The sequence below is a fragment of the Staurois parvus genome, unplaced genomic scaffold (assembly GCF_062004578.1).
Source record: "Staurois parvus isolate SC_StPar_1 unplaced genomic scaffold, SC_StPar_1.0 ptg001214l, whole genome shotgun sequence".
Lineage (NCBI taxonomy): Eukaryota > Metazoa > Chordata > Amphibia > Anura > Ranidae > Staurois > Staurois parvus.
The window spans coordinates 476,197-485,178 of NW_028319010.1; the positions used below are offsets into that span (position 1 = coordinate 476,197).

General features: G+C 50.5%; 1 long non-coding RNA gene across 2 annotated transcripts; it reads right to left on the bottom strand.

The window, feature by feature from the left end:
• Positions 1-344: 344 nt before the first annotated feature.
• LOC149438147 (uncharacterized) lies at positions 345-4,915 on the bottom strand. Of its 2 annotated transcripts, none has more exons than XR_016307951.1 (2): positions 4,265-4,915; positions 345-711 (listed from the first exon to the last, which is right to left on the bottom strand). It is a non-coding gene; the product is annotated as an uncharacterized LOC149438147 (long non-coding RNA). The 2 variants fall into 2 exon arrangements; XR_016307950.1 differs by lacking the exon at positions 4,265-4,915 and adding an exon at positions 4,071-4,258.
• Positions 4,916-8,982: the final 4,067 nt, after the last annotated feature.

The following is an 8,982-nucleotide window of genomic DNA, read 5'->3' on the forward strand; positions in this document are numbered from 1 at the left end:
GGGGAGGAGCAGAGAAGACAGGATCAATCAGCCTTTTTAAGCGACGCAGAGGATTAACCCCTTAGGTTCCACAATGAGTATAACAAGTATGCTTTACTGCATTTACAGATTTTACTGTTGTGGGTTTAGTAACACTTTAACATCAATGGACTGCCTTTCGGGGGATGCACGGAATACCGGGAGGTCGGTAAACATGGCGTTCACTGTAGATTGCCCCGTATGAATGGGGCCTTAAAAAGAGAACCTGTATTTGTGACTGTGACCACGATTAAAAGATCATAAAAACTCTCCTACGTGTGTTAGCGAATGGCGGCCCTTACATTTTAGGACAGACATACAAACGCTTGGAAGAAACAAAAAAAAAAATATTTATTTAAACAGTTTAATGTTCTGCTTTCTGCAGCAGAGACCATCCAAATTCTAAAAGGGTTTAAAATGGTTAACAAAAGGTTTTGCGATTTGCAGCCTTGTGACAAGTGTGTGGCCTCCGCCTTGGCTGTGGAACCTTCATGAGTCCCTGGTCTCCCCTCCCTTCCCCCCTCCACCTCTCAGGGGACGGCCGGACCCTTCGTCCTATCTGCGGATGAGGTAAGAGGCCAATAAGACGGCTCCGGCCAGCGTTACTCCCGTCAGGAGCCACCTCCCGAAGCGTTCTTGGCTTCTCCGGCTGTTGGCGGCGGCGTCGTTCCCATATAGACTGACAAACGCTTCCTGTAAGGAAACAAGATTAAGTTAGAATTCTCAGTAAAGTCCCACACCCAGACTTGCACTGTCAGCATCCGGGGGGGGGGCAATCATATCCCCTACAAAGGGGGGCTGGGAGCTATTTATATACAAACTACAGGCACTCAGCAAACTTTTTTTGCGCACATTTCTTTCCGACAACTTTCGTCATGTTTTCAACAGTCACACATCTTAGGGCTCATGTACACTGCAGCTAATAAACGCACGTTCAGGGGCTGTTCTGCGGTTTTTCAGCAGCCCCTGAACTCTCCCTGATGTTTTCCTATGTGTCCGTGTACACATCGTCGTTTACAGGCAGTTGAGTTTACAGTTGTTTTTTTGAACGCAACAAACTTGCGTTCAGACGTCGATTTTATCAGCGTTTCAAATGCAAAACGCTTGTAAACGCGGCAAATCGTGTTTAAAATCGTGTGCAATTTTTTTAAACTCTTACAGTTCCCGATGCTGTCCAGAGCCTTTTTTCATCATGAAAAATGTATGCAAAGCGTTTTCAAGGTACTCAAATGGACAAAACACTAAACACAGGATGTTCCTATGGAGCTTGTCACACATTGTAATGACAAATTCACACCTCAGACCTCTCCCACCCTTGGAAACAACAGATATGTTAATGACCATTCACACCTCAGACCTCTCCCACCCTTGGAAACAAAAGATATGTTAATGACCAATTCACACCTCAGACCTCTCCCACCCTTGGAAACAAAAGATATGTTAATGACCAATTCACACCTCAGATCTCTCCCACCCTTGGAAATAAAAGATATGTTAATGAAAAATTCACACCTCAGACCTCTCCCACCCTTGGAAACAAAAGATATGTTAATGACCAGTCACACTTCAGACCTCTCCCACCCATGGAAACAAAAGGTATGTTAATGACCATTCACACCTCAAATTCCTCATGAAGACCCCCTGCCAGGAGGCCTTAATGACTCCCTCCACCAGACACCTTTCCCACCCTTGGAAACAGAAGAAATGTTAATGAGCAACTCACACCTAATTATCAACACATACTGCTGTCTCTGCTTCTACTCTCTGTATTTCTCTGAAACAGCCTGAAATAGTTAATAATTTACCACTTTTCAGTGCATTCTGGGCATTTGGGAGGTTCTCCTGTGCTTATCTTTAAAAATCCGCTTCTAATCGCAAACGCGCATAAACGCGTTATGCAAACGCAGCTAAACAGACGTTTTTTAACCTACGTTTTCCAGCAGTCAGTTTCCATCGTTCAGAAACGTCCCGTGTACATGGGGCCTTAGAAATGGTCAGAGGCGTGTTTTATTTAAAAGTTGCAGGACCAGCTGTTGACCAGTAGAGGGGGCAATTTATGAAGAGAAGCTCTGCCCTGGACATCTCCGGATTGTAACTGTAAGGCCTTGTTCACATAGACATGCTAAAGCGTACACCCGTGTGAGGGTTGTGTCTGCCTCCATATGTACAAATATTCCATTTATCACCGTGCAATCAGTCCTAAGCATGTCAATAGGGACGCAGCTGGCCGACACCCATGTGAGTACACAACTCCCAACGTTGACAGTATGTGCTCAGGGCCCCGCACCTACATAGCTGTCCAATCAGGAGCAGCAGTTTTGTCCGTTCAGCCACTGCATCCCAAATTATATGAATGGGACTGTCTGCATGGGGGATGCATGGAACACCTGAGCATCTCTGTACAGACAAATACAGCCTTTGGATAGGTATATGCTGTAGTATGTCCTGTGTGAACAAAGGACTAAACCCCCAGCATTGACATCAGAAAGATATTACAGAAAAAAAAAAAAAAGGCAAAAAGGCAGGCTGAACTAAAAAAGCTGACCCAATTCCCCCATCCACATGTTGGAGGTAATGGGGCAATACTCCCTGCTGTACCTTTGTATTCTGACAGCAAGGAGACTTCCCTCCTTGCTTGCCGTGAGAATGCATACTGCACAGCAACGCTGATTGAACTGCAAAATCACTATATCCGCTCTCCCCGGACCCCGCATTCACTATATCTGCTCTCCCCGGACCCCGCATTCACTATATCCGCTCTCCCCGGACCCCGCATTCACTATATCCGCTCTCCCCGGACCCCGCATTCACTATATCCGCTCTCCCCGGACCCCGCATTCACTATATCCGCTCTCCCCGGACCCCGCATTCACTATATCCGCTCTCCCCGGACCCCGCATTCACTATATCCGCTCTCCCCGGACCCCGCATTCACTATATCCGCTCTCCCCGGACCCCGCATTCACTATATCCGCTCTCCCCGGACCCGGCAGTCACTATATCCGCTCTCCCCGGACCCCGCATTCACTATATCCTCTCTCCCCGGACCCCGCATTCACTATATCCGGTCTCCCCGGACCCCGCATTCACTATATCCGGTCTCCCCGGAGCCAGCATTCACTATATCCGGTCTCCCCGGAGCCAGCATTCACTATATCCGGTCTCCCCGGAGCCAGCATTCACTATATCCGGTCTCCCCGGACCCCGCATTCACTATATCCGCTCTCCCCGGACCCCGCATTCACTATATCCGCTCTCCCCGGACCCCGCATTCACTATATCCGCTCTCCCCGGACCCCGCAGTCACTATATCCGCTCTCCCCGGACCCCGCATTCACTATATCTGCTCTCCCCGGACCCGGCAGTCACTATATCCGGTCTCTCCCCGGACCCTGCAGTCACTATATCCGCTCTCCCCGGGCCCAGCATTCACTATATCCGGTCTCCCCGGACCCTGCATTCACTATATCCGCTCTCCCCGGACCCCGCATTCACTATATCCTCTCTCCCCGGACCCCGCATTCACTATATCCGGTCTTCCCGGAGCCAGCATTCACTATATCCGCTCTCCCCGGACCCCGCAGTCACTATATCCGCTCTCCCCGGGCCCCGCAGTCACTATATCCGCTCTCCCCGGGCCCCGCAGTCACTATATCCGCTCTCCCCGGACCCCGCAGTCACTATATCCGCTCTCCCCGGACCCCGCAGTCACTATATCCACTCTCCCCGGACCCGGCAGTCACTATATCCACTCTCCCCGGACCCGGCAGTCACTATATCCACTCTCCCCGGACCCGGCATTCACTATATCCGCTCTCCCCGGACCCGGCATTCACTATATCCGCTCTCCCCGGCATTCACTATATCCGGTCTCCCTGGACCCGGCATTCACTATATCTGCTCCCTGGACCCTGCATTCACTATATCCGGTCTCCCTGGACCCGGCATTCACTATATCTGCTCCCTGGACCCTGCATTCACTATATCTGGTCTCCCACAGTACACACAACATGGAATTGCAATGATTTTAGTAAATATAAACTGCTAAATACCTTTTCTCCTCAGCATTATATAGCAGTCTTGTGACTTCTATCAGTGTCCTGCAAAGCACCGGGTAAAGCTTGTAGGAGTTTTCATTCGCCCCCGTTTGTCCCATGAGGCTGCATACCCCCTGACCCTCTGTCTGGACAGCCCTGTGCTGATCAATTGCACTCTCCCAAGAAAAAAAAAAAAAAAAAAATCTCACCAAACTGAGCATGTGCTCTGTTAACAGATTTTCAGCAATCTGTGCTCCAGTAGTTCTTCTATTGGATCAGACAACACAGCAAGCCTTCATTCCCCATGTATATCAATGACCCATTGCTGCCCATGACCCGGTCGCCAGTTTTCCTTCCTTGGACCGCGTTTGGTTGGTCCTGACCACCGCAGATCGGGAACATCCCACAAGAGCTGCAGTTTTGGAGTTGCTCTGACCCAGCCGTCTAGACGCTACAATTTGCCCCATGTCATAGTTGCCAAACCCTTACACGTGTCAATTTTCTCTGATTTCAACACCAGCTTCAGGAACAACATGTTCACTTTGCCGCCTAATATATCCCACCATCCCATCAATGTTATTGACTTTACCTGTCAGTGGTCATAATGTTATGGCTGATCGGTGTATGTTGTAATAATAGACTTCAAAATAGAATGTACGTTGCATGACCGCAATTTAAAACAACTGACTAATCAACACCTACCGTCATCTTATGTCTCTAGGATTGCAGGCACCTTAATTCACATCCATCATGTCACATGGGAACACCAAAAGGGTTTGTTTTGGGTTTTTTTATTAACCCCTTCCATACCAGGCACTTTTACCCCCTTCCTGCCCAGGCCATTTTTCAGGTCTCAGCGCTCTCACGCTTTGAATGACAATTGCGCGGTCATACAACTTTGTACCCAAACTAAAATTTTATCATTTTGTTCACACTACTAGAGCTTTCTTTAGCTGGTATTTAAATCACCGCTGGGGTTTTTATTTTTTGCCAAATTAACAAAAAATACCGAAAATTTTGAAAAAAAAAACCAAACAAAAAAAACACGTTTTTCTTTGTTTCGGTTATAAAAGTTTGCAAATAAATAATTGTTCTTCATAAATTTAGGCCGAGATGTATTCTGTTACATGTCTTTGGTGAAAATAACCCAAATTAGGATGTATTTTTTTAGTTTGTAGGAAAGTTATAGAGTTCACAAACTATGGTATAGATCTGAATATTGATCAATCCTGAAGTACTGACAGCCAATCTGATTTCTTGAGGTCCAAGAATGTCAGAACAGGACAGATATCCCCCAAATGTCAGGACGGTACAGATATCCCCCAAATGTCAGGACGGTACAGATATCCCCCCAAATGTCAGGACGGTACAGATATCCCCCCAAATGTCAGGACGGTACAGATATCCCCCCAAATGTCAGGACGGTACAGATATCCCCCCAAATGTCAGGACGGTACAGATATCCCCCCAAATGTCAGGACGGTACAGATATCCCCCCAAATGTCAGGACGGTACAGATATCCCCCCAAATGTCAGGACGGTACAGATATCCCCCCAAATGTCAGGACGGTACAGATATCCCCCCAAATGTCAGGACGGTACAGATATCCCCCCAAATGTCAGGACGGTACAGATATCCCCCTAAATGTCAGGACGGTACAGATATCCCCCCAAATGTCAGGACGGTACAGATATCCCCCCAAATGTCAGAACAGTACAGATATCCCCCCAATGTCAGGACGGTACAGATATCCCCCAAATGTCAGGACGGTACAGATATCCCCCCAAATGTCAGAACGGTACAGATATCCCCCCAAATGTCAGAACGGTACAGATATCCCCCCAAATGTCAGGACGGTACAGATATCCCCCAAATGTCAGGACGGTACAGATATCCCCCAAATGTCAGGACGGTACAGATATCCCCCAAATGTCAGGACGGTACAGATATCCCCCAAATGTCAGAGCAGTACAGACAATGGAGATTTACTAAAACTGGGGCACTCAGAATCTGGTGCAGCTGTACATGGGAGCCAATCAGCTTCAGCTTCTTGTTCAATTAAGCCAGGGGTCTCCAAACTTTACAAACAAAGGGCCAGTTTACTGTCCTCCAGAGTTTAGGGGGGCCGGATTGTGGCCAGTGGGGGTAGAAAGTGTCCCGGGACCCATCAGTGAGGATAGACATTGCCACGTGGTTGGTCAGCTACATAGCGCCTGTGGTCAGTAGGAGGCGGAATAGTGGCCCACCATTGGTATCAATGGAAGAAATATCACCTTATTGTTGGTGTCAGTGGGAGGAACGGAGCCCCGCCACTGGTGTCAGTGGGAGGAACGGAGCCCCGCCACTGGTGTCAGTGGGAGGAACGGAGCCCCGCCACTGGTGTCAGTGGGAGGAACGGAGCCCCGCCACTGGTGTCAGTGGGAGGAACGGAGCCCCGCCACTGGTGTCAGTGGGAGGAACGGAGCCCCGCCACTGGTGTCAGTGGGAGGAACGGAGCCCCGCCACTGGTGTCAGTGGGAGGAACGGAGCCCCGCCACTGGTGTCAGTGGGAGGGGAATAGTGCCCCATCATCGGTGTCAGTGGGAGGGGAATAGTGCCCCATCATCGGTGTCAGTGGGAGGGGAATAGTGCCCCATCATCGGTGTCAGTGGGAGGGGAATAGTGCCCCATCATCGGTGTCAGTGGGAGGGGAATAGTGCCCCATCATCGGTGTCAGTGGGAGGGGAATAGTGCCCCATCATCGGTGTCAGTGGGAGGGGAATAGTGCCCCATCATCGGTGTCAGTGGGAGGGGAATAGTGCCCCATCATCGGTGTCAGTGGGAGGGGAATAGTGCCCCATCATCGGTGTCAGTGGGAGGGGAATAGTGCCCCATCATTGGTGTCAGTGGGAGGGGAATAGTGCCCCATCATTGGTGTCAGTGGGAGGGGAATAGTGCCCCATCATTGGTGTCAGTGGGAGGGGAATAGTGCCCCATCATTGGTGTCAGTGGGAGGGGAATAGTGCCCCATCATTGGTGTCAGTGGGAGGGGAATAGTGCCCCATCATTGGTGTCAGTGGGAGGGGAATAGTGCCCCATCATTGGTGTCAGTGGGAGGGGAATAGTGCCCCATCATTGGTGTCAGTGGGAGGAATAGTGCCCCAGCATTGGTGTCAGTGGGAGGGGAATAGTGCCCCATCATTGGTATCAGTGGGAGGAATAGTGCCCCATCATTGGTGTCAGTGGCAGAAATTATGCACCACTGTTGGTGTCGGTGGAAAGAATAGTGCCCGATATCAGTGGGAGGACTATCACCCGAAGGGCTAGATGAAGACTAGCAAAGGGCCGCAGTCTGGAGACGACTAAATCAAGCTTTGGCCATAAAACCTGGAAGCCGATTTGTTTCTATGCAGAGCACAGACTTTGCACCGTCCGGTTTTAGTAAATAATCCCCAATGTGACCTATGCACAGTATGACCACAGAATCATAAAACTCAAAAAGAAATGTTATCTTCAGACCGTAATCCATCCTCAAAAAAAAAAAATTTTTTAAAAATCACCCCTTCCCTCGCCTCTGATGGAATGTTCCAGCATTACACAGAATACCGAATGTAAACAATGAAAGGCGAAAGAACACGGCACTCCCAGCTGATCCCAGGGACATGGGCAGGAGTGTCCCCGCTGGGAGGTGAGCGCAGACAACGACATTCTTTACATAGCTTTCCGACTATACCATTCTAGTCAGGTCTCAGCCCTGGCAATAGGCACGCGGACGCACACAGGAGGTGAATACCAAACTAGAATGAAACGACAGCAGCTTGCTACTACTGACATTGCTACCCACAGAACCATATTTAAAGGGAACGCAGAACCCATTCTACTATTTTCTTGGTATCAGTTCAATAGATATCTTTCTTATTTGTGGGTTATTTTTGTTTAAAAAATGGCTATGTACTGTATATTGATAAATATATATATATTTTATATGTGTACAAGGGGCAGTCATGTTTGTTCATTACATAAGCAGCGTCAGCTTCCTTGCTTGGCAGGTCTACACAAAGCTTGTGCTCTCCTATTTTAACGGTAGCTTTGTCATTATCAGGCCTCGTTCACATGGAGTGCGTCAACGTGTACGCCCGGGTCACACTGGTTTCTACCCACATGGGGATGCACAAGTGTTTCATGCATTTCCAGGCAGGAAGTCCTACTGATATCAATCGGGATGCAGCGGCTGCACAGACATCCCTGTGTGGGTCCGTGGACGCACGGAACATCTGCGCATCCCCAAGTGGGTCCGTGGGGATGCACGCAACAGCTGTGCATCCCCGTGTGGGTCCGTGGGGATGCAAGCAACAGCTGCGCATCCCCGTGTGGGTCCGTGGGGATGCAAGCAACAGCTGCGCATCCCCGTGTGGGTCCGTGGGGATGCACGCAACAGCTGCGCATTCCCGGGTGGGTCCGTGGGGATGCACGCAACACCTGCGCATCCCCGGGTGGGTCCGTGGGGATGCACGCAACACCTGCGCATCCCCGGGTGGGTCCGTGGGGATGCACGCAACACCTGCGCATCCCCGGGTGGGTCCGTGGGGATGCACGCAACACCTGCGCATCCCCCGGTGGGTCCGTGGGGTTGCACGCAACACCTGCGCATCCCCGGGTGGGTCCGTGAGGATGCACCAAACACCTGCACATCCCCGTGTGGGTCCGTGGGGATGCACGCAGCACCTGCGCATCCCCGGGTGGGTCCGTGGGGATGCACGCAACAGCTGCGCATCCCCGTGTGGGTCCATGGGGATGCAGCAACACCTGCGCATCCCCGTGTGGGTCCGCGAGGATGCACGCAACACCTGCGCATCCCCGTGTGGGTCCGCGAGGTTGCACGCAACACCTGCGCATCCCCGTGTGGGTCCGCGAGGATGCACGCAACACCTGCGCATCCCCGTGTGA